The 27,237-nt window shown below is 41.4% G+C and overlaps 1 long non-coding RNA gene across 1 annotated transcript; it reads right to left on the bottom strand.

Moving 5' to 3' along the window:
• Positions 1-9,108: 9,108 nt before the first annotated feature.
• LOC139750108 (uncharacterized) lies at positions 9,109-23,133 on the bottom strand. Its single transcript, XR_011713082.1, has 3 exons — positions 23,000-23,133; positions 10,024-10,207; positions 9,109-9,238 (listed from the first exon to the last, which is right to left on the bottom strand). It is a non-coding gene; the product is annotated as an uncharacterized lncRNA (long non-coding RNA).
• Between the last annotated feature and the right edge of the window lie 4,104 nt (positions 23,134-27,237).

Below are 27,237 nucleotides of genomic sequence, written 5' to 3'. Positions count from 1 at the left end.
GCAGACCATACGAGAAGAAAATTATCGGCTTTTTCCCCGTTTAAATTAATCCAAATCTAGTGTACAGTACTCAGCATTATATAAAAATATGGCGTTTAACTTGAAATTCATTGTTTTCTCTGCTACTGTGTACACAGTTTTGTGTTGTTGCATTTAATAAAACAAAGCTGATAACCTTATGTGGCATAGGGTTATGATCTTCAGGCTTCTGTCTTTTGGCGTTCCTCTCTATGTTCTCTCCCATCTAGCTTCATCTGTGGCTAGTCTGTGTTCCTTCCTATGTTCTCTCCTACCTAGCCTCATCTATGGCTAGTCTGTGTTTCTCCCTATGTTCTCTCGCATCTAGCTTCATCTGTGGCTGGTCTGTGTTTCTACCTATGTTCTCTCCCACCTAGCCTCATCTGTGGCTAGTCTGTGTTCCTTCCTATGTTCTCTCCTACCTAGCCTCATCTATGGCTAGTCTGTGTTTCTCCCTATGTTCTCTCCCATCTAGCTTCATCTGTGGCTAGTCTGTGTTCCTTCCTATGTTCTCTCCCATCTAGCTTCATCTGTGGCTGGTCTGTGTTTCTCCCTATGTTCTCTCCCATCTAGCTTCATCTGTGGCTGGTCTGTGTTTCTCCCTATGTTCTCTCCCATCTAGCTTCATCTGTGGCTGGTCTGTGTTCCTTCCTATGTTCTCTCCCATCTAGCTTCATCTGTGGCTGGTCTGTGTTTCTCCCTATGTTCTCTCCCATCTAGCTTCATCTGTGGCTGGTCTGTGTTTCTCCCTATGTTCTCTCCCATCTAGCTTCATCTGTGGCTAGTCTGTGTTCCTTCCTATGTTCTCTCCTACCTAGCCTCATCTATGGCTAGTCTGTGTTCCTTCCTATGTTCTCTCCCACCTAGCCTCATCTGTGGCTAGTCTGTGTTTCTTCCTATGTTCTCTCCCACCTAGTTTCAAGTGTGGCTGGTCTGTGTCACAGTTGTTGAATCAACCATTAACTCCTCTATCAACAGTCATGTCCTCAGTATTCTGATTTCTCTCTTATGATCCTTTTTTTTATCACTAGTTTTTGTCTCTAATATTTTGGGAACTACCTTTACACTTCCACGACACAATACTATTCTTTCACTTCTTTCAAGAAGGCTTCATCTTTTCTCTCACGACTTACGTCTCATCACACTTCCTTCTTACAATTTAACTTTGGTCAGGTTTTCCCAGTGTGATAGGCAAGACTTATACAAGTTCAGTCAAACCCATTTTCTCTCCTATTCATAGTTACCCTATTTCTTTTGAAAAGTCATATTTCCACAACTCAAAATCAGTATTGCTAGCAGCTAACCACCTACACTGGCAACCTACTCCTAACTACTTCTCTTCTGAATTTACGCTATTTATACCAAGGAACGTTTGTCCTTATTTGGACTACTGCTTCAAAATCTTGGGATGTTATATTAAACATATAAAACTACCTGATTAAAACCAATCTAACTAAACCATCCATGGTGACCTCAGAACTTAACCCATTTAACGTACGGAACGGTCACACTTCACCTAACACACACACACAATATATATATATATATTTTTTTTTTTTTTTTTTTTTTTTTTATACTTTGTCGCTGTCTCCCGCGTTTGCGAGGTAGCGCAAGGAAACAGACGAAAGAAATGGGCCCACCCCCCCCCCCCCCCATACACATGTACATACACACGTCCACACACGCAATATACAATACCACACAGCTTTCCATGGTTTACCCCAGACGCTTCACATGCCTTGATTCAATCCACTGACAGCACGTCAACCCCTGTATACCACATCGACTCCAATTCACTCTATTCCTTGCCCTCCTTTCACCCTCCTGCATGTTCAGGCCCCGATCACACAAAATCTTTTTCACTCCATCTTTCCACCTCCAATTTGGTCTCCCTCTTCTCCTCGTTCCCTCCACCTCCGACACATATATCCTCTTGGTCAATCTCTCCTCACTCATTCTCTCCATGTGCCCAAACCATTTCAAAACACCCTCTTCTGCTCTCTCAACCACGCTCTTTTTATTTCCACACATCTCTCTTACCCTTACGTTACTTACTCGATCAAACCACCTCACACCACACATTGTCCTCAAACATCTCATTTCCAGCACATCCATCCTCCTGCGCACATCTCTATCCATAGCCCACGCCTCGCAACCATACAACATTGTTGGAACCACTATTCCTCAAACATACCCATTTTTGCTTTCCGAGATAATGTTCTCGACTTCCACACTTTTTCAAGGCTCCCAAAATTTTCGCCCCCTCCCCCACCCTATGATCCACTTCCGCTTCCATGGTTCCATCCGCTGACAGATCCACTCCCAGATATCTAAAACACTTCACTTCCTCCAGTTTTTCTCCATTCAAACTCACCTCCCAATTGACTTGACCCTCACCCCTACTGTACCTAATAACCTTGCTCTTATTCACATTTACTCTTAACTTTCTTCTTCCACACACTTTACCAAACTCAGTCACCAGCTTCTGCAGTTTCTCACATGAATCAGCCACCAGCGCTGTATCATCAGCGAACAACAACTGACTCACTTCCCAAGCTCTCTCATCCCCAACAGACTTCATACTTGCCCCTCTTTCCAGGACTCTTGCATTTACCTCCCTAACAACCCCATCCATAAACAAATTAAACAACCATGGAGACATCACACACCCCTGCCGCAAACCTACATTCACTGAGAACCAATCACTTTCCTCTCTTCCTACACGTACACATGCCTTACATCCTCGATAAAAACTTTTCACTGCTTCTAACAACTTGCCTCCCACACCATATATTCTTAATACCTTCCACAGAGCATCTCTATCAACTCTATCATATGCCTTCTCCAGATCCATAAATGCTACATACAAATCCATTTGCTTTTCTAAGTATTTCTCACATACATTCTTCAAAGCAAACACCTGATCCACACATCCTCTACCACTTCTGAAACCGCACTGCTCTTCCCCAATCTGATGCTCTGTACATGCCTTCACCCTCTCAATCAATACCCTCCCATATAATTTACCAGGAATACTCAACAAACTTATACCTCTGTAATTTGAGCACTCACTCTTATCCCCTTTGCCTTTGTACAATGGCACTATGCACGCATTCCGCCAATCCTCAGGCACCTCACCATGAGTCATACATACATTAAATAACCTTACCAACCAGTCAACAATACAGTCACCCCCTTTTTTAATAAATTCCACTGCAATACCATCCAAACCTGCTGCCTTGCCGGCTTTCATCTTCCGCAAAGCTTTTACTACCTCTTCTCTGTTTACCAAATCATTTTCCCTAACCCTCTCACTTTGCACACCACCTCGACCAAAACACCCTATATCTGCCACTCTGTCATCAGACACATTCAACAAACCTTCAAAATACTCATTCCATCTCCTTCTCACATCACCGCTACTTGTTATCACCTCCCCATTTACGCCCTTCACTGAAGTTCCCATTTGCTCCCTTGTCTTACGCACCCTATTTACCTCCTTCCAGAACATCTTTTTATTCTCCCTAAAATTTACTGATAGTCTCTCACCCCAACTCTCATTTGCCCTTTTTTTCACCTCTTGCACCTTTCTCTTGACCTCCTGTCTCTTTCTTTTATACTTCTCCCACTCAATTGCATTTTTTCCCTGCAAAAATCGTCCAAATGCCTCTCTCTTCTCTTTCACTAATACTCTTACTTCTTCATCCCACCACTCACTACCCTTTCTAAACAGCCCACCTCCCACTCTTCTCATGCCACAAGCATCTTTTGCGCAATCCATCACTGATTCCCTAAATACAATCCCATTCCTCCCCCACTCCCCTTACTTCCATTGTTCTCACCTTTTTCCATTCTGTACACAGTCTCTCCTGGTACTTCCCCACACAGGTCTCCTTCCCAAGCTCACTTACTCTCACCACCTTCTTCACCCCAACATTCACTCCTCTTTTCTGAAAACCCATACTAATCTTCACCTTAGCCTCCACAAATAATGATCAGGACATCCCTCCAGTTGCACCTCTCAGCACAGAGTGGGGTGCCTAAATGTGTGTGGATGTAACCAAGATGTGAAAAAAGGAGAGATAGGTAGTATGTTTGAGGAAAGGAACCTGGATGTTTTGGCTCTGAGTGAAACGAAGCTCAAGGGTAAAGGGGAAGAGTGGTTTGGAAATGTCTGGGGAGTGAAGTCAGGGGTTAGTGAGAGGACAAGAGCAAGGGAAGGAGTAGCAATACTCCTGAAACAGGAGTTGTGGGAGTATGTGATAGAATGTAAGAAAGTAAATTCTCGATTAATATGGGTAAAATTGAAAGTTGATGGAGAGAGGTGGGTGATTATTGGTGCATATGCACCTGGGCATGAGAAGAAAGATCATGAGAGGCAAGTGTTTTGGGAGCAGCTAAATGAGTGTGTTAGCGGTTTTGATGCACGAGACCGGGTTATAGTGATGGGTGATTTGAATGCAAAGGTGAGTAATGTGGCAGTTGAGGGAATAATTGGTATGCATGGGGTGTTCAGTGTTGTAAATGGAAATGGTGAAGAGCTTGTAGATTTATGTGCTGAAAAAGGACTGATGATTGGGAATACCTGGTTTAAAAAGCGAGATATACATAAGTATACTTATGTAAGTAGGAGAGATGGCCAGAGAGCGTTATTGGATTACGTGTTAATTGACAGGCGTGCGAAAGAGAGACTTTTGGATGTTAATGTGCTGAGAGGTGCAACTGGAGGGATGTCTGATCATTATCTTGTGGAGGCTAAGGTGAAGATTAGTATGGGTTTTCAGAAAAGAGGAGTGAATGTTGGGGTGAAGAAGGTGGTGAGAGTAAGTGAGCTTGGGAAGGAGACCTGTGTGGGGAAGTACCAGGAGAGACTGTGTACAGAATGGAAAAAGGTGAGAACAATGGAAGTAAGGGGAGTGGGGGAGGAATGGGATGTATTTAGGGAATCAGTGATGGATTGCGCAAAAGATGCTTGTGGCATGAGAAGAGTGGGAGGTGGGCTGTTTAGAAAGGGTAGTGAGTGGTGGGATGAAGAAGTAAGAGTATTAGTGAAAGAGAAGAGAGAGGCATTTGGACGATGTTTGCAGGGAAAAAATGCAATTGAGTGGGAGAAGTATAAAAGAAAGAGACAGGAGGTCAAGAGAAAGGTGCAAGAGGTGAAAAAAAGGGCAAATGAGAGTTGGGGTGAGAGACTATCAGTAAATTTTAGGGAGAATAAAAAGATGTTCTGGAAGGAGGTAAATAGGGTGCGTAAGACAAGGGAGCAAATGGGAACTTCAGTGAAGGGCGTAAATGGGGAGGTGAAAACAAGTAGCGGTGATGTGAGAAGGAGATGGAATGAGTATTTTGAAGGTTTGTTGAATGTGTCTGATGACAGAGTGGCAGATATAGGGTGTTTTGGTCGAGGTGGTGTGCAAAGTGAGAGGGTTAGGGAAAATGATTTGGTAAACAGAGAAGAGGTAGTAAAAGCTTTGCGGAAGATGAAAGCCGGCAAGGCAGCAGGTTTGGATGGTATTGCAGTGGAATTTATTAAGAAAGGGGGTGACTGTATTGTTGACTGGTTGGTAAGGTTATTTAATGTATGTATGACTCATGGTGAGGTGCCTGAGGATTGGCGGAATGCGTGCATAGTGCCATTGTACAAAGGCAAAGGGGATAAGAGTGAGTGCTCAAATTACAGAGGTATAAGTTTGTTGAGTATTCCTGGTAAATTATATGGGAGGGTATTGATTGAGAGGGTGAAGGCATGTACAGAGCATCAGATTGGGGAAGAGCAGTGCGGTTTCAGAAGTGGTAGAGGATGTGTGGATCAGGTGTTTGCTTTGAAGAATGTATGTGAGAAATACTTAGAAAAGCAAATGGATTTGTATGTAGCATTTATGGATCTGGAGAAGGCATATGATAGAGTTGATAGAGATGCTCTGTGGAAGGTATTAAGAATATATGGTGTGGGAGGCAAGTTGTTAGAAGCAGTGAAAAGTTTTTATCGAGGATGTAAGGCATGTGTACGTGTAGGAAGAGAGGAAAGTGATTGGTTCTCAGTGAATGTAGGTTTGCGGCAGGGGTGTGTGATGTCTCCATGGTTGTTTAATTTGTTTATGGATGGGGTTGTAAGGGAGGTAAATGCAAGAGTCCTGGAAAGAGGGGCAAGTATGAAGTCTGTTGGGGATGAGAGAGCTTGGGAAGTGAGTCAGTTGTTGTTCGCTGATGATACAGCGCTGGTGGCTGATTCATGTGAGAAACTGCAGAAGCTGGTGACTGAGTTTGGTAAAGTGTGTGGAAGAAGAAAGTTGAGAGTAAATGTGAATAAGAGCAAGGTTATTAGGTACAGTAGGGGTGAGGGTCAAGTCAATTGGGAGGTGAGTTTGAATGGAGAAAAACTGGAGGAAGTGAAGTGTTTTAGATATCTGGGAGTGGATCTGTCAGCGGATGGAACCATGGAAGCGGAAGTGGATCATAGGGTGGGGGAGGGGGCGAAAATTTTGGGAGCCTTGAAAAAGGTGTGGAAGTCGAGAACATTATCTCGGAAAGCAAAAATGGGTATGTTTGAGGGAATAGTGGTTCCAACAATGTTGTATGGTTGCGAGGCGTGGGCTATGGATAGAGATGTGCGCAGGAGGATGGATGTGCTGGAAATGAGATGTTTGAGGACAATGTGTGGTGTGAGGTGGTTTGATCGAGTAAGTAACGTAAGGGTAAGAGAGATGTGTGGAAATAAAAAGAGCGTGGTTGAGAGAGCAGAAGAGGGTGTTTTGAAATGGTTTGGGCACATGGAGAGAATGAGTGAGGAGAGATTGACCAAGAGGATATATGTGTCGGAGGTGGAGGGAACGAGGAGAAGAGGGAGACCAAATTGGAGGTGGAAAGATGGAGTGAAAAAGATTTTGTGTGATCGGGGCCTGAACATGCAGGAGGGTGAAAGGGGGGCAAGAAATAGAGTGAATTGGTGTCATGTGGTATACAGGGGTTGACGTGCTGTCAGTGGATTGAAGCAAGGCATGTGAAGCGTCTGGGGTAAACCATGGAAACTGTGTAGGTATGTATATTTGCGTGTGTGGACGTGTGTATGTACATGTGTATGGGGGGGGGGGGGCCATTTCTTTCGTCTGTTTCCTTGCGCTACCTCGCAAACGCGGGAGACAGCGACAAAGTATAAAAAAAAAAAAAAAAAGACTGAAGAGTGAGGGGTGACCTTTTTCAAGTTCCTAAACCAGTCTGATGATAACAGCGAAGAATTCTTCAAACAGTCTGAAAGGAGAACAAATAAAGGCCAGGACATTGAAAATAAGTATAAAAGGTGGATAAATGGAATGCCTAGAACATAAGACCGAGGATTGCATACAGAGGTTAAAAACGCTGTATGACAGTAGGAAATGTTGTAGAGATTAGGCCCTACGAGTGTAGAACTCTTTCACCCTCGAGTTCAAATAGGTAATTACAAATACACAAATACACCCATGCAAGACCTGTCACAGCTACAAGAACATCAAGGTTTTGTGTGGGACCCGTCTCGTCTGAGGAAACCTTTTCTCTTGCGAGATCACACAGTCACACAAGGGGCGGTAGAAGTCTGGCCACCATAGACGGTATGCAGCCACCTGCCAACGGCGATACACACCTGGCCAGCTTACAAGCTGGACGCATCCACGCTGGCTGGTTCTTCACCCAACACGCTCAGGGAGAAACCCTGATCCACCCCTCTTCCTGACCAGACCTACCCACACAGGCTGGTCCACACCCAGGCAGTGTACAGCCTAGAGTCATGCTGGTTCGTCCGCACAGGTTATGCGAATTCTGTTGTTCTTTTGAAAATACCGATACTTCTTACGTGTACAACAATCTAACGAATGTTTACCTACACTCCCGCATACATCTTCATCCTCCCATCCCTCGTCACACTCACCAACACTGTGCGACGCCTCAAATATGAAGTTCACCTAAAGATGAATGAATACAACATTCAACCAAAGGCCGCTACTGCAAGAGCGGAGCTCGTAGAACTGTAAGAGATTCAGCGATTCGAATGTTAAAACCAAAATGCATCTCACAAACCATAATTCGACTAGTGACAACTTAAGCTCCAGCAGCACTAGAGAGCTAGCAGCTAAAACTAAACATCCACACCCTTCATGTAACTCAGAATAAAACACCGAGGTGGATCTTTAACGCCACAAGGCAAGACGTCACTGAGAATACAGACCTGCACCAGAAAGCAAAGTCGTCAGCATTAACCATCTGCTGGAGACACCTTTGTGACAGGCAAGCCAAATGATCTCTTCAGCAGATCCCCTGGAAACTATCTAATCCCATATATCAAACATGCAGATAGAATTATGTACAACCTCTCAACACCCAATATCTAGAAAGACTGTGACGACATGCTCGGTGACTAGCGTCATCAGCACAAGCAGTACACACACATGCACAGTCTCTCCCTCCTCCTCCTCCTGGCGTTTACCAAAAACACACACACATCGTCAACCTGGCCTGCCCCAGCTGTCCTGTCCTGTCTTATCCACATCTAACCCAGTTACTACACGCTGGGTGGAGCCCTGCCTCTGTACCTTCTACTAATACTCACTTCCTTAAAACTGACCTTAGTCTTGCCTTCCCCTTGTGTCTCCCTAATCTGAAGGGTCTTTCCTATCATCATCATTCACTCAGTCATTCATTAAACACGATGGTACGACCCTTGAGTACGACGGTACGACCCTTGAGTACCACGGTGCGACCCTTGAGTACGACGGTACGACCCTTGAGCACGACGGTACGACCCTTGAGCACGACGGTACGACCCCTGAGCACGACGGTACGACCCCTGAGCACGACGGTACGAACATTGAGCACATGATAGGGTGACGTCATGTCTAAGGCCAAACTATCATATCAATAGGTCGTACAGAGTGATCAAGATGTCTACCATCACATACTGAATGTTTCAATATGAAAAGGGGTGCTGTTTCTCGTGTCCAAAAAGGGTTGTGTGTGTGTGTGTCATGCAAGATCATGAGACCATTATTCTGTCCAACACGTCATGCACATCTTTAGTGTCTTGGACTTAGATCTCAGTTTCATCTAGAGCTGTACTGAACAGCGCCCAGGAGAACTTGCTTGCATTTGCTGGGGAGAGGAGCGAGGTGGACAGGGTCGACGAAGGGCGGCTCGTTGGCTGGGAGGCCGTCAGGATCGACTGAATACGGGGAGGCGGTGAGGGCCAGGCCTGGAGAGAAGCAGACAAGAGTCTCATGTTAGAACTTAAAACTATGAAAATATCCAACAAACATTACACTCCCCTTACAGAGGACTGAACAGATGACAATCGTAGATGATGACACGTTATTTCTTCGCTCAACGAAGAAAGTTGTGGGAAGAACGGTCATAAAAGAAAGTAAGAACCTGTGTTACAATGGGATAATGTAAGTCCGCTTTGTGGGGACCTGGCATTTGTGGACAAGCTGACACATATGGGAGTGAAGTTTATCAGGGACTGAGGTGAGAAAGTTGTAATTCAAAGAAGAGTCATGAAACGGAGAAAAATAAAAAAAGTGTACTAAAAGCGGTGTAAGAAACTTGCTTGAAGGACTGCTAGTCCCATGTCTGATGGTTAGATGTGAAACTCTGTTTCATACTAGCCAGAATACATTAGACACAACCATCTTAGATCCCTCTGCCCCGCTATTCAACCATCTTGCTTTATTTCCTCATCTACTTCAAACAATTTTCCTCTAGTTGATTTCATAAGAAAACTAGTGTTGTTGATATCTTGTAAACAAGTCTTTTTAGCTAGTGATATAATACATATACATATGGGGACCATCCTATCCATATATAATACAGCAGTTTGTTGTGGACCATCCTATCCATATATAATACAGCAGTTTGTTGTGGACCATCCTATCCATATACAATACAGTAGTTTGTTGTGGACCATCCTATCCATATACAATACAGTAGTTTGTTGTGGACCATCCTATCCCTACGTATAGACGTGGCAGTTATAAAAACCTTGGTAGTCGAACATCCGCGGTTCCTTATCATACGAAGTGGTGTTAGTCGTGGTGGTAGCGGTGGTGGTGGTAGCGTTGGTAGCAGCGGTGGTGGTGGTGGTGGTAGCGGTGGTGGTGATCAGGTCATCAGGTCTTGGTAGCACGATCGGACCACCAACACTAACACCAGCACACACCAACACCTGCAGGGACATGCATCACTATACATCATACATTCTACATCATACTGTGGTACATTATACAACATTCTACATCATACTGTGGTACATTATACAACATTCTACATCATACTGTGGTACATTATACAACATTCTACATCATACTGTGGTACATTATACAACATTCTACATCATACTGTGGTACATTATACAACATTCTACATCATACTGTGGTACATTATACATTCTACATCATACTGTGGTACATCATACAATATTCTACATCATACTGTGGTACATTAAACATTCTACATCATACTGTGGTACATCATACAACATTCTACATCATACTGTGGTACATCATACAACATTCTACATCATACTGTGGTACATCATACAACATTCTACATCATACTGTGGTACATTATACAACATTCTACATCATACTGTGGTACATTATACAACATTCTACATCATACTGTGGTACATTATACAATATTCTACATCATACTGTGGTACATTAAACATTCTACATCATACTGTGATACATTATACATTCTACATCATACTGTGGTACATTATACAATATTCTACATCATACTATAGTGCATCATACAATATTCTACATCATACTGTGGTACATTAAACATTCTACATCATACTGTGATACATTATACATTCTACATCATACTGTGGTACATCATACAATATTCTACATCATACTATAGTACATCATACAATATTCTACATCATACTGTGGTACATCATACAACATTCTACATCATACTGTGGTTCATTATACAACATTATACATCATTCTGTGGTACATTATACAACATTCCACATCATACTGTGGCACATCATACAACATTCTACATCATACTGTGGTACGTCATACAACATTCTACATCATACTGTGGTACGTCATACAACATTCTACATCTACTTTGGGACATCATACAACATTCTACATCATACAACATTCTACATCATACTGTGGTACATCATACAACATTCTACATAATACTGTGGTACATCATACATTCTACATCATACTGTGGTAAATCATCACAACATTCTATATCATACTGTGGCACATTTTGCAACATTCTACATCATACTGTGGTATGTCATACAACATTCAACATCATACTGCGATGCGTCATACAACATTCTATATCATACTGTAGTACATCATACAACATTCTACTTCATTCTGTGGTACATCATAACAGTCTACATCATACCGTGTACATCATACAACATTCTATATCATACTGCGGTACGTCACACAATATTCTACATCATACTGTGGCACATCATGCAACTTCCTACATCATACTGGGATACATCATACAACATTCTACATCATAGCTTGGTGCATTATATAACATTTTACATCATGCTATGGTACATCATACAATATTCTACATTATGCTCTGGTACATCATACATTTTACATCATACTATGGTACATCATACAACATTCTACATCATACTGTGGTACATCATACAACATTCTACATCATACTGTGGTACATCATACAACATCCTACATCATGCTGTGGTACATCATACAACATTCTACATCATGCTGTGGTACATCATACAACATTCTACATCATACTGTGGTACATCATACAACATTCTATATCATACTGTGGTGCATCACACAACATTCTACATCATACTGTGGTACATCATACAACATTTTACATTATACTGTGGTACATCATACAACATTCTACATCATGCTGTGGTACATCATACAACATTCTACATCATACTGTGGTACATCATACAACATTCTACATCATACTGTGGTACATCATACAACATTCTATATCATACTGTGGTGCATCATACAACATTCTACATCATACTGTGGTATACCATACAACATTTTACATCATACTGTGGTACATCATACAACATTCTACATCATACTGTGGTACATCATACAACAATTTACATCATACTGTGGTACATCATACAACATTCTATATCATACTGTGGTACATCATACAACATTCTATATCATAACGTGGTACATAACATTCTACATCATACTGTGGTACATCATACAACATTCTACATCATACTGTGGTACATCATACAACATTCTATATCATAATGTGGTACATAACATTCTACATCATACTGTGGTACATCATACAACATTCTACATCATACTGTGGTACATCATACAACATTCTACATCATACTGTGGTACATCATACAACATTCTACATCATACTGTGGTACATCATACAACATTCTATATCATACTGTGGTACATCATACAACATTCATCATAATGTGGTACATAACATTCTACTTCATACTGTGGTACATCATACAACATTCTATATCATAATGTGGTATATAACATTCTACATCATACTGTTGTACATCATACAACATTCTACATGTTGTAGCACATCATACAACTTTCTACATCATACTGTAGTACATCATACAACATTCTACATCATACTGTGACACATTTTGCAACATTCTATATCATACTGTGGTACATCATACAACGATCTACATCATACTGTGAACATCATACAACATTCTACATCATACTTTGGTACATCATACAACATTCTACATTACACTGTGGTATATCACACAACATACTACATCATGCTGTGGTCCATCATAAAACATTTTACATCATGCTGTGGTACATCATACAATATTCTACATTATGCAGTGGTACATCATACATTTTACATCATACTGTGGTACATCATACAACATTCTACATCATACTGTGGTACATCATACAACATTCTACATCACACTGTGGTACGTCATACAACATTCTACATCATACTGTGGTGCATCATACAACATTCTACATCATACTGTGGTGCATCATACAACATTCTACATCATACTGTGGTGCATCATATAACATTCTACATCATACTGTGGTACACATACAACATTCTACATCATACTGTGGTGCATCATACAACATTCTACATCATACTGTGGTACAGCATACAACATTCTACATCATACAGTGGTTCATCATACAACATTCTACATCATACTGTGGTACATCATACAACATTCTACATCATACTGTGGTACGTCATACAACATCCTACATCATACTGTGGTACATCATACAACATTCTACATCATGCTGTGGTGCATCGTATAACATTCTACATCATACTGTGGTACATCATACAACATTCTACATCATGCTGTGGTACGTCATACAACATTCTACATCATACTGTGGTACGTCATACAACATTCTACATCATACTGTGGTACGTCATACAACATTCTACATCATACTGTGGTACATCATACAACATTCTACATCATACTGTGGTACGTCATACACATTCTACATCATACTGTGGTACATCATACAGCATCCTACATCATACTGTGGTACATCATACAACATTCTACATCATACTGTGGTAGCATCATACAACATTCCTACATCATACTGTGGTACATCATACAACATTCTACATCATATCGTAGGTTCATCATACAACATTCTACATCATACTGTGGTAACCTCATACAACATTCTACATCATACTGTGGTACGTCATACAACATCCTACATCGTGCTGTGGTACATCATAAAACATTCTACATCATACTGTGGTACGTCATAAAACATTCTACATCATACTGTGGTACGTCATACAACATTCTACATCATGCTGTGGTACGTCATACAACATTCTACATCATACTGTGGTACGTCATACAACATTCTACATCATGCTGTGGTACATCATACAACATTCTACATCATACTGTGGTACGTCATACAACATCCTACATCATACTGTGGTACGTCATACAGCATCCTACATCATACTGTGGTACGTCATACAGCATCCTACATCATACTGTGGTACATCATACAACATTCTACATCATACTGTGGTACGTCATACAACATCCTACATCATACTGTGGTACATCATACAACATTCTACATCATATCGTAGTTCATCATACAACATTCTACATCATACTGTGGTACATCATACAACATTCTACATCATATCGTAGTTCATCATACAACATTCTACATCATACTGTGGTACGTCATACAACATCCTACATCATACTGTGGTACATCATACAACATTCTACATCATATCGTAGTTTATCATACAACATTCTACATCATACTGTGGTACGTCATACATCCTACATCATACTGTGGTACATCATACAACATTCTACATCATATCGTAGTTCATCATACAACATTCTACATCGTACTGTGGTACATCATACAACATTCTACATCATATCGTAGTTCATCATACAACATTCTACATCATACTGTGGTACGTCATACAACATCCTACATCATGCTGTGGTACGTCATACAACATTCTACATCATACTGTGGTACGTCATACAACATTCTACATCATACTGTGGTACGTCATACAACATTCTACATCATACTGTGGTACATCATACAACATTCTACATCATGCTGTGGTACGTCATACAACATTCTACATCATACTGTGATTATCATTTATTAGTGGATGCTGTACACAACTTAGATTCACACGGTTTATGCAGTCACAGGTATATGACAATAAGCACAGCTGACATAAACCTTTGATAATATTTACATTATCCTTTCAAAGCAGACCATACGAGAAGAAAATTATCGGCTTTTTCCCCGTTTAAATTAATCCAAATCTAGTGTACAGTACTCAGCATTATATAAAAATATGGCGTTTAACTTGAAATTCATTGTTTTCTCTGCTACTGTGTACACAGTTTTGTGTTGTTGCATTTAATAAAACAAAGCTGATAACCTTATGTGGCATAGGGTTATGATCTTCAGGCTTCTGTCTTTTGGCGTTCCTCTCTATGTTCTCTCCCATCTAGCTTCATCTGTGGCTAGTCTGTGTTCCTTCCTATGTTCTCTCCTACCTAGCCTCATCTATGGCTAGTCTGTGTTTCTCCCTATGTTCTCTCGCATCTAGCTTCATCTGTGGCTGGTCTGTGTTTCTACCTATGTTCTCTCCCACCTAGCCTCATCTGTGGCTAGTCTGTGTTCCTTCCTATGTTCTCTCCTACCTAGCCTCATCTATGGCTAGTCTGTGTTTCTCCCTATGTTCTCTCCCATCTAGCTTCATCTGTGGCTAGTCTGTGTTCCTTCCTATGTTCTCTCCCATCTAGCTTCATCTGTGGCTGGTCTGTGTTTCTCCCTATGTTCTCTCCCATCTAGCTTCATCTGTGGCTGGTCTGTGTTTCTCCCTATGTTCTCTCCCATCTAGCTTCATCTGTGGCTGGTCTGTGTTCCTTCCTATGTTCTCTCCCATCTAGCTTCATCTGTGGCTGGTCTGTGTTTCTCCCTATGTTCTCTCCCATCTAGCTTCATCTGTGGCTGGTCTGTGTTTCTCCCTATGTTCTCTCCCATCTAGCTTCATCTGTGGCTAGTCTGTGTTCCTTCCTATGTTCTCTCCTACCTAGCCTCATCTATGGCTAGTCTGTGTTCCTTCCTATGTTCTCTCCCACCTAGCCTCATCTGTGGCTAGTCTGTGTTTCTTCCTATGTTCTCTCCCACCTAGTTTCAAGTGTGGCTGGTCTGTGTCACAGTTGTTGAATCAACCATTAACTCCTCTATCAACAGTCATGTCCTCAGTATTCTGATTTCTCTCTTATGATCCTTTTTTTTATCACTAGTTTTTGTCTCTAATATTTTGGGAACTACCTTTACACTTCCACGACACAATACTATTCTTTCACTTCTTTCAAGAAGGCTTCATCTTTTCTCTCACGACTTACGTCTCATCACACTTCCTTCTTACAATTTAACTTTGGTCAGGTTTTCCCAGTGTGATAGGCAAGACTTATACAAGTTCAGTCAAACCCATTTTCTCTCCTATTCATAGTTACCCTATTTCTTTTGAAAAGTTCATATTTCCACAACTCAAAATCAGTATTGCTAGCAGCTAACCACCTACACTGGCAACCTACTCCTAACTACTTCTCTTCTGAATTTACGCTAGTTATACCAAGGAACGATTGTCCTTATTTGGACTACTGCTTCTAAATCTTGGGATGTTATATTAAACATATAAAAACTACCTGATTAAACCAATCTAACTAAACCATCCCATGGTGACCTCAGAACTTAACCCACTTAACGTACGGAACGGTCACACTTCACCTAACACACACACACATATATATATATATTTTTTTTTTTTTTTTTTTTTTTTTTTTATACTTTGTCGCTGTCTCCCGCGTTTGCGAGGTAGCGCAAGGAAACAGACGAAAGAAATGGCCCAACCCCCCCCCCCCCCCCATACACATGTACATACACACGTCCACACACGCAAATATACATACCTACACAGCTTTCCATGGTTTACCCCAGACGCTTCACATGCCTTGATTCAATCCACTGACAGCACGTCAACCCCTGTATACCACATCGCTCCAATTCACTCTATTCCTTGCCCTCCTTTCACCCTCCTGCATGTTCAGGCCCCGATCACACAAAATCTTTTTCACTCCATCTTTCCACCTCCAATTTGGTCTCCCTCTTCTCCTCGTTCCCTCCACCTCCGACACATATATCCTCTTGGTCAATCTTTCCTCACTCATTCTCTCCATGTGCACAAACCATTTCAAAACACCCTCTTCTGCTCTCTCAACCACGCTCTTTTTATTTCCACACATCTCTCTTACCCTTACGTTACTTACTCGATCAAACCACCTCACACCACACATTTTCCTCAAACATCTCATTTCCAGCACATCCATCCTCCTGCGCACATCTCTATCCATAGCCCACGCCTCGCAACCATACAACATTGTTGGTACCACTATTCCTTCAAACATACCCATTTTTGCTTTCCGAGATAATGTTCTCGACTTCCACACCTTTTTCAAGGCTCCCAAAATTTTCGCCCCCTCCCCCACCCTATGATCCACTTCCGCTTCCATGGTTCCATCCGCTGACAGATCCACTCCCAGATATCTAAAACACTTCACTTCCTCCAGTTTTTCTCCATTCAAACTCACCTCCCAATTGACTTGACCCTCACCCCTACTGTACCTAATAACCTTGCTCTTATTCACATTTACTCTTAACTTTCTTCTTCCACACACTTTACCAAACTCAGTCACCAGCTTCTGCAGTTTCTCACATGAATCAGCCACCAGCGCTGTATCATCAGCGAACAACAACTGACTCACTTCCCAAGCTCTCTCATCCCCAACAGACTTCATACTTGCCCCTCTTTCCAGGACTCTTGCATTTACCTCCCTAACAACCCCATCCATAAACAAATTAAACAACCATGGAGACATCACACACCCCTGCCGCAAACCTACATTCACTGAGAACCAATCACTTTCCTCTCTTCCTACACGTACACATGCCTTACATCCTCGATAAAAACTTTTCACTGCTTCTAACAACTTGCCTCCCACACCATATATTCTTAATACCTTCCACAGAGCATCTCTATCAACTCTATCATATGCCTTCTCCAGATCCATAAATGCTACATACAAATCCATTTGCTTTTCTAAGTATTTCTCACATACATTCTTCAAAGCAAACACCTGATCCACACATCCTCTACCACTTCTGAAACCGCACTGCTCTTCCCCAATCTGATGCTCTGTACATGCCTTCACCCTCTCAATCAATACCCTCCCATATAATTTACCAGGAATACTCAACAAACTTATACCTCTGTAATTTGAGCACTCACTCTTATCCCCTTTGCCTTTGTACAATGGCACTATGCACGCATTCCGCCAATCCTCAGGCACCTCACCATGAGTCATACATACATTAAATAACCTTACCAACCAGTCAACAATACAGTCACCCCCTTTTTTAATAAATTCCACTGCAATACCATCCAAACCTGCTGCCTTGCCGGCTTTCATCTTCCGCAAAGCTTTTACTACCTCTTCTCTGTTTACCAAATCATTTTCCCTAACCCTCTCACTTTGCACACCACCTCGACCAAAACACCCTATATCTGCCACTCTGTCATCAGACACATTCAACAAACCTTCAAAATACTCATTCCATCTCCTTCTCACATCACCGCTACTTGTTATCACCTCCCCATTTACGCCCTTCACTGAAGTTCCCATTTGCTCCCTTGTCTTACGCACCCTATTTACCTCCTTCCAGAACATCTTTTTATTCTCCCTAAAATTTACTGATAGTCTCTCACCCCAACTCTCATTTGCCCTTTCTTTCACCTCTTGCACCTTTCTCTTGACCTCCTGTCTCTTTCTTTTATACTTCTCCCACTCAATTGCATTTTTTCCCTGCAAAAATCGTCCAAATGCCTCTCTCTTCTCTTTCACCAATACTCTTACTTCTTCATCCCACCACTCACTACCCTTTCTAAACAGCCCACCTCCCACTCTTCTCATGCCACAAGCATCTTTTGCGCAATCCATCACTGATTCCCTAAATACATCCCATTCCTCCCCCACTCCCCTTACTTCCATTGTTCTCACCTTTTTCCATTCTGTACACAGTCTCTCCTGGTACTTCCCCACACAGGTCTCCTTCCCAAGCTCACTTACTCTCACCACCTTCTTCACCCCAACATTCACTCCTCTTTTCTGAAAACCCATACTAATCTTCACCTTAGCCTCCACAAGATAATGATCAGACATCCCTCCAGTTGCACCTCTCAGCACAGAGTGGGGTGCCTAAATGTGTGTGGATGTAACCAAGATGTGAAAAAAGGAGAGATAGGTAGTATGTTTGAGGAAAGGAACCTGGATGTTTTGGCTCTGAGCGAAACGAAGCTCAAGGGTAAAGGGGAAGAGTGGTTTGGAAATGTCTGGGGAGTGAAGTCAGGGGTTAGTGAGAGGACAAGAGCAAGGGAAGGAGTAGCAATACTCCTGAAACAGGAGTTGTGGGAGCATGTGATAGAATGTAAGAAAGTAAATTCTCGATTAATATGGGTAAAATTGAAAGTTGATGGAGAGAGGTGGGTGATTATTGGTGCATATGCACCTGGGCATGAGAAGAAAGATCATGAGAGGCAAGTGTTTTGGGAGCAGCTGAATGAGTGTGTTAGCGGTTTTGATGCACGAGACCGGGTTATAGTGATGGGTGATTTGAATGCAAAGGTGAGTAATGTGGCAGTTGAGGGAATAATTGGTATGCATGGGGTGTTCAGTGTTGTAAATGGAAATGGTGAAGAGCTTGTAGATTTATGTGCTGAAAAAGGACTGATGATTGGGAATACCTGGTTTAAAAAGCGAGATATACATAAGTATACTTATATATATATATATATATATATATATATATATATATATATATATATATATATATATATATATATATATATATATGTTTTCCCTAATGATAACTGTGTGGCTGAGTGACCCGGTCATTAGCCACACCACGTCATGCTCTTCCTGCCACTGCGTCACATGATGACCGTGGGGCAGTTGGCCACTCAAAGTAAGGCTGGTGGTTGTTGCATGTCGTCCCCCGCATCTCTCTCTATCCTCTATTGTTTCACCGACAACCACGACCAGAGCCAAAGAAAAAACAAGCAGCTTTTTCTACGTCCTTCTTAGCATTATTTCTTCTACTATTCCATCCTTTTAGTCCTTTATTGTAGGTAAGGTCTGGCCTTCAAGACGACTTTTAAAACGCCTTCTTCCACGAACAGAAGACCTGTTAACATTACTTACGAATATTTTCACCGGATTTTTTGAGTGGAGTTTAAGGTGGTTTGAGAAATCCCGTGCAGGACCAACATACAGTTCACGAACTGACATGTACACATCAAACTTCGCAGTGTGTAGACATTTTGTGGTTAATATAACAATCACAGGAGACTGTACGTTAGGCAGCGGACGCTAGTACCCTCACAACAGACGGACATGAACGATGGTCAAATATTATCAACAGGATCACAAAATCACGTGATGAATAATATATTCAAGTTATCTAAAGGTTTCACGATCATTCATTAGTCACCAGTCCATCGTTTGCCATCAAACCCAACAAAAATATAAGGATAAGCAAGAAGGACATTATTCATCATTTGGATAGTACTGTACTTCATCTTTCACTCAGCCTTACGTATGAGAACCCGTCACCTGATAATCTGACTTCGCAGTGAGCAGTACAGAACTAATTATAACGTAATTGCCAAAATGTTACGAGGGAAAATAAAGCAGATTCGCTAACAACCGACCGCTGTTGTCGCAAGACTCACAACAAAGTAGTTCCACTACGATCAAAACTCTCGCCACCAGCTGGTCAGTACCATCACAGCCCTCCCTACTCTATACTGGAAAAAAAAAGATATTCAATTTTAGGTGGGATAATAATTCCTCAGCCATCACGGCTCTACCTACTCTATACTGGAAAAAAAATATTCAATTTTACGTGGGATAATTCCTCAGCCACAGCATTCGGATATATTTTCGTAAATACGCCATAAGATGGCTTGTACGGCAGAGCCCGGAGTTTACTACACACATCATGTATATTCACTAGAAACTGAGCTGAACTTATAGGTTTTATCATTGCTAAACTGCTACGTTAAAACCTTCTATGTTATTATTCCTTACTTTCGTACAGATCAGCGATTAAAGTTGCTGCAATGGACAAGATCCTACAATATCTATACCAATGTGAAGAAAAAAATCTTTTAAGCCGTTGGAACATTTCGCTTCGTCTAGCGTGAGTCTGGATGGAAGATAACAGATAATAGTGATAATGTCTTGTTGCAGTAACGTCTCGTATGTTGTCTTCTCTTGTTGGTGTCCCTCAATGTTTATCATGTTTTCATTATCATTCTCAATTTCAGAATACTATGATAGTCTTCCTTTAAACAATATCAAAACAAAGATAATTTTACAATTTGTGTCCCACATTAGTCACGAAGTTTGTTATATGCAATCGATAGATCAATTATTGTTTTACAATTACTGTGATTATATATACATAACCACTTAGATTGCAAGTAATGACCGAGATTTTAAATTTACATAAACATTTCGAAGCTTCTCTTGGGCGCAGACAGTAAAGATACCTTATCATTATTCAAATCAATAAATATCATTATATCAAGAATTTAGTTATAAACTTACATATCTACACATCAGTATTTGAATGTGGAGGGTGTCGCTGTATGATAACAGTGGGCACAATATAGTCTGCACCTCAAGTTACGAGATCTATTCCAGATGTAATCGAAGCATCTAATTTTTTTTTAGATCTTTATTACCTGTCACGCAAATGAATTAACAATAAGGGGAACTTAAGTAAAGTATTTCGTGACTTTAGTGGGGAGGACATTTAAATTACCAAGCATTAACTAATCCTACTCAATTCTAACTGAGAGAAGCAAAGTATACATGCCCGGCCTCAGGTCATGTAAGAACCATTACAATCATACGAGACTGGCAGTCAAGTGTCCAGTCTGCTCGTTCATCATTCTCAACTGCCCGGGTGACCACCAGCCATCGTGACAGCTTGTGTGTGAACACAATCCCTCAGCAGACGACATGTACTGTGAACACTGTGTATAAATGTCTGATATGTTGAGAGAGAGAGAGACGCGACACTGCGAAAGCTGTTGTGGACACAAGGTTATCTGTATTCGTGTTTCATTGCTGGGGAAAGCAAGGGTGGGAGGCTAGGAGTGTGGTGGGGGGTTTACCTCTGGTTAGAGGTCATGTATGCTCGATTCATTTGACTTTTAATCGAATAAATTTCCACGTGCTTCAAAGTCCTTCCCACATTTTTTTTTTTTTTTTCAAATCCTAAAGTAGAATACTTAACGACTTAGCGAGCAGTTTTATCTAGTTTTTCTCTTGGTTCGAGAATCTAAATGAATTCGTTTTCCCGAAATGTAACCACTTTCTGAAAATTCATATTTCAACATGAAAATTACATACTTTTCGCTTTATAGGGGCATATGTGTACACATACCTGCCTCGTAGATGGAAACTTGTTGCAATTACAAATTATAACAACTTTCCATACACAAAGTCGATATATCCAAAACTACAGTAACGCAAGTCAAGCGAATTAACTTTTATTAATCTTTTAGCATCGCCACAATACAAACTTTCATCCGCGCAAATGTGCGCTAAACCACGACGCATATGTAATGAATTGATCCTTGTATGTTATCAGCTGCTGGACGGTCTGGATACTTAAGAAAACTAATATACAAACATACACCACCTGACATCGACTGTTTCAGAGAACCAGCGTGAACACACATGACCAATCATTCACAGATAGTTAACCTTCTTTCTAGAATACGTTCTGCCAGCCAGGGTAACCTTATGCCACACACTGGTACTACCTGGCGAGGCTCGAGCCTCACTCGACCCAAGACACCTTCAGATAATCTGGAGGCTCGTGTACCTACAGCGACGCTGAACTCGTTCTGCATCATTAATGGCTTAATGTTGTTTACATGGTACGAATGACGGTACGGCTGTATGACCATCAAATTATACCGGCTTACCACAAGAACCCCACTGGGTCAAGTTCTTCCTGCCACCCAACGAGAAACACAGGAACAAATGCTTATCATGTACACACAGTGTATTACAAAGACAACACAAATTTCGATGAACCCCAAACGTAAAATAATATGGCCATAATGTCCTTCTTATACTCAAGAAAGGCCCTTAGATCTAGGGTACAAGTTGGTACTAAAACCAAAAACGTACGGTAAAAAAAGATGGATTAATACACACTATCAAGGTTCGTGCTACGTCAGACCTACGCTGCTCTACAATACTACCTACCACCATCAACACCTTCAGTGAGGTGGACGACAAGTTGGCACGACGAAGCGTCACGCAACGAGACATCACGACGACGAAAACGGATGACGTCTACACCCAACACAGTCACATTAACGACTGACGGTGCACATTCAGAGACAATATGGCAGCGGAAAAACCAACTGAACATCAAGAAGCGCACCAGTCACCAAAGACTTTACAGTGACGTCACTCATCGCTAGGGTGCTGAGGTGAACTTGAACCTTAGTAATGAATCACGACAAGAGATGGCGCAACGAGCTGTATTCATTTTTCATCGTAATGGACTTTAGTGAACAATGGTTTCACTGTTTTAACTAATAATGATATCAAAAATCATTTCAACTATTTCAGCTTGAAAGTTTTTATACATTTTGATGGACGTTAGGAACGAATCTCTCTCTCTCTCTCTCTCTCTATATATATATATATATATTGGAAAGGATCACAATTTTGCGCGTGATTAAGTATATTCCTATGAGTCCATGAGGGAAATGAAATATAAGTTCCCAAGTGCACTTCCCTGTAATAATCACAGCATCAGGGGAGACACAAGAAAGAAATATAAGTCAGTTAATATTCAACGAAGAGACGTAGCTAGGACGCCATTTGGTAAACATGTGATTGTCCAAGACATACAACGAGCGTATCATAAACTCATTTTGTGGACAAGAAGGGACATTGTTTACAAATCTTATCAACAATAAAGCTATCCAATTTGTATAGACTTTCACTAATATAAAGATTATTATTCTTTGTGTATTTAATAATAGAAGATTCAATGATATTTCTCGTTGTACTGGAGTTAGAGTTAATAACTGAGATGGCATTACTACAGTCAATACAATGATCATAGTTCTAACGTGATTAAACAAGGCATTTGATTCTTGTCTTGTTCTTATACTATCACGTGTTGCTTAAGTCTAACAGAAAGATCCTTAACAGTCTGCCCAACAAATAACATCACAATTTCTACATGGCACTTCATGGATGCATCCAGGAGAATTTTGTGGTGAGTTCCTGATTAAGATATTCTTTATAGTACTATTGATGCTGAGGGCAACATTTACATTGAAGGATTTAAGAAACACGGGAAGTAAATCAAAATCATTCTTAAAAGGGAGAACTAAAAGATTCTTGGTGTCAATGGGAGGTTTGGGTTCAACTCCATAAAACAATCACTTTGCTAACCCTAGATCTTTCAATGGAGGAGAATAGACGCGTTGGAAATGTTTAAGGACAATATGTGGTGTGAGGTGGTTTGATCAAGTAATGAAAGAGTAAGGGAAATGTGTGGAAATAAAAAGTGTGTGGTAGAGAGGGCAGAAGGAGGTGTGTTGAAATGGTTTGGACATATGGAGAGAATGAGTGAGGAAAGATTGACAAAGAGGATATATACGTCAGAAGTGAAGGGGAAAAGGAGAAGATGGAGACCAAATTGAAGGTTGAAGGATAAAGTGAACAACGTTTTGAGTGATGGTGCCTGAACTTGCAGGAAGGTGAAAGGCGTGCACGGGATAGAGTGAACTGGAACGATGTATTATGCCTGAGTCGACATGCTGTCAGTGTACTGAACAAGGGCATGTGAAGCATCCGTGGTAAACTATGGGAAGGTCTGTGGGGTCTGAATGTGGATAGATAGCTGTGGTTTCGGTGCATTTCACATCACAGCTGGAGAATGGATGTGAAGAATGCGTCCTCTCTTCGTCTGTTTTTGTTAGTGTCTGTCAAACTGCGAACAAGCATGAAAATGAAACAGGAAGTTCAGTTTTTGTGAATATATTCATTTTATCAGAAATACAGGGGAAGGGAAAGGGGGGGGGGGTAATATTTGCAGATTTTACAGATACGAGGGACAGGTAAGGCGCGTGATATCAGCTTGAGGTCAGGCGAAGATCAGGTAAGAAATGGGACGACACGAGTCAAGAGATCAGATCATAAATTTACATATTGACAATTCATTTATTTACAAAGGGATGTGGTTAGACTGATATGATATTCATGAAAATTTTTGATAATGGTAGGTTTTATGATATTTCTATCCACAGTTGAATGATAAGATACAATCTATTGGGCATTGTCCTAGTTAATATGGTGGCTGAAGTCTCGATTATGAAGGAATAAAGTATTCGATTCCTTATCCAACCGTGATGATGATCTATTCTTAAATCTAATTCTCCACCACTTTGTTGCAAGCTTTACATATCTGTTACAGACATTTGAATTTTCAGGCCATTTCTGTCGTGAGCAATACTGATGATCAGTTCCTTATGTGGTTAGGGCAGTGACAGGAAGGTGTTGTGGTGCGGTAAAACTAGACGCTGTGCCAGTGGGTATGACGCTGTGCCAGTGGGTATGACGCTGTGCCAGTGGGCATGATGTGCCAGTGGGCATGACGCTGTGCCAGTGGGTATGATGCTGTGCCTGTGGGTATGACGCTGTGCCTGTGGGTATGATACTGTGCCAGTGGGTATGATGCTGTGTATAACTTGTGTCACATTCCACTTCATACTTCTGTATCGCAAACTTTTCCAAATTCACCATCTCATTACACTTCTCCAGTTTATATTTGATAGACTTTGTCATCAATCGTTAATGAGTTTGTTTGCGATTGTATGTTCATTTAAAACTTTAATATAAATCTGTCCCACTGCTTCCCTCTACGTATTTTCCTCTCCAATTTGCCCTTTTCCCTCCACAATCCAGCTCTTCCTTGACTCATTCATTACTTATTTCTTTTCTCTCAACCTCAACACAAATATTCATCAACCTATCTTCCCGTTTTCTTTCATTTGCAATATGGGGTACAGCCAGACACCTCACGAGATCAGTGGCCGACATGATACCTGCAGAACAGAGACACGCTACCAACACGACGGTGGACAGAATGACTTGAGAGAGACGGTCAACAAGAGTTATTTATCCGGTGGGTTTGAGATTCCGGTCTGGCTGACACCGAGTGGACGAACACACATTGTAGATATGTTACGGGTACTCCATGCTTGGGCGGGCGAGGCTCTTTCTAGTATTCGATAATTCCTTTCAAAACGAAAAGAAAAATAATAGTAAGTGAAGGATTTATAAAACACCAAGATTTTCGAGAAACAAATTTTGATGATCATCACGTGAGGTTTACAAGAGCGAGTAGGGGTTATGGAACTGCCTAATATGCTTACATTAATGCAATGTGGAACTCTGGTGTTATGAAATTGAATAGGAGGAGATTAGAAATAGACGTTTGTAGAATTCACTTTTCGTACTGTTGAATCTAACCAGTTACTGCTTCCCCATGCCACAGTCTTACACAGATCCTAGTAGAAAATTTTTTAGCTCGATGAGAGAGAGAGAGAGAGAGAGAGAGAGAGAGAGAGAGAGAGAGAGAGAGAGGAGAGAGAGCAAGCAGTTATGTACAATGGAGTTGCCAGTGTAAGAGTAAATAGAGCTGGAGGCAGAGGAAAGGTTTCATGGAGTGAAGAATGATGGTAGGCAGAAGGCAAGGTCACAAGTGGTTCAGCTTTGTAGATAAAAGTAAAAGGAAGACCTAACTCCACCAACCACCACCACAAAGGAACGACCAGAGGACAGCTGTGTGCTGGAGAACAGGGAAGAGGAAAGCCAAATGACGGACGTTTCATGAGCCGACTTGTGACGCACAAATGCTTCCGTAATGTCCAGGTCCACGACGTAAGGTTCACCAGAATCGATGAGAGGACGACTTGTGTTAGGACGCCCAGGAGAAATTAGCAGTAGACTCTCCATTGTGAAAATCATATCTGTGATCTGAAGGATGGGAATACAATTCGAAGTGTTTCAGAAAATGGGATTCGAGTCGAGTTTCGAAATGTTTGGAGACGGCAGAAGGTAGAACAATGCTGCTATAGTGGGAAGGGTTAGAACGGTCTACTCTCTTCAAGAATGGGTTGTACCAAGTTAGGCTTCCCAGGTGAAGTTGGGGGTGTTAGAGCAAACACGTAATTGGCGGGAGAGGACAGGGGCGAGTTCGTAGGTACTTTCGCTCAGAACAAGAGGAGGTCCGCCATCCTGTTCTGTGGCTGGGAGAGAACTGAATGCGGCCGGGAGCCAGGAAGAAGATAACTGATTATTTAGAAAATGAAGCCAGAAAAGGGAAAAGCAGCAGTGGAATAGTCCAAAGTAGACTTAAGAGGTAGACAAAATTCAATGGTTTCTCCTGGTCGCTTCACATGCTTTGGTTCAGACCA

This window comes from Panulirus ornatus, chromosome 9 (genome assembly GCF_036320965.1).
Source record: "Panulirus ornatus isolate Po-2019 chromosome 9, ASM3632096v1, whole genome shotgun sequence".
NCBI lineage: Eukaryota > Metazoa > Arthropoda > Malacostraca > Decapoda > Palinuridae > Panulirus > Panulirus ornatus.
Note: the sequence above shows the minus strand (reverse complement) of the source record. Positions and strands in the feature narration are given on the sequence as shown.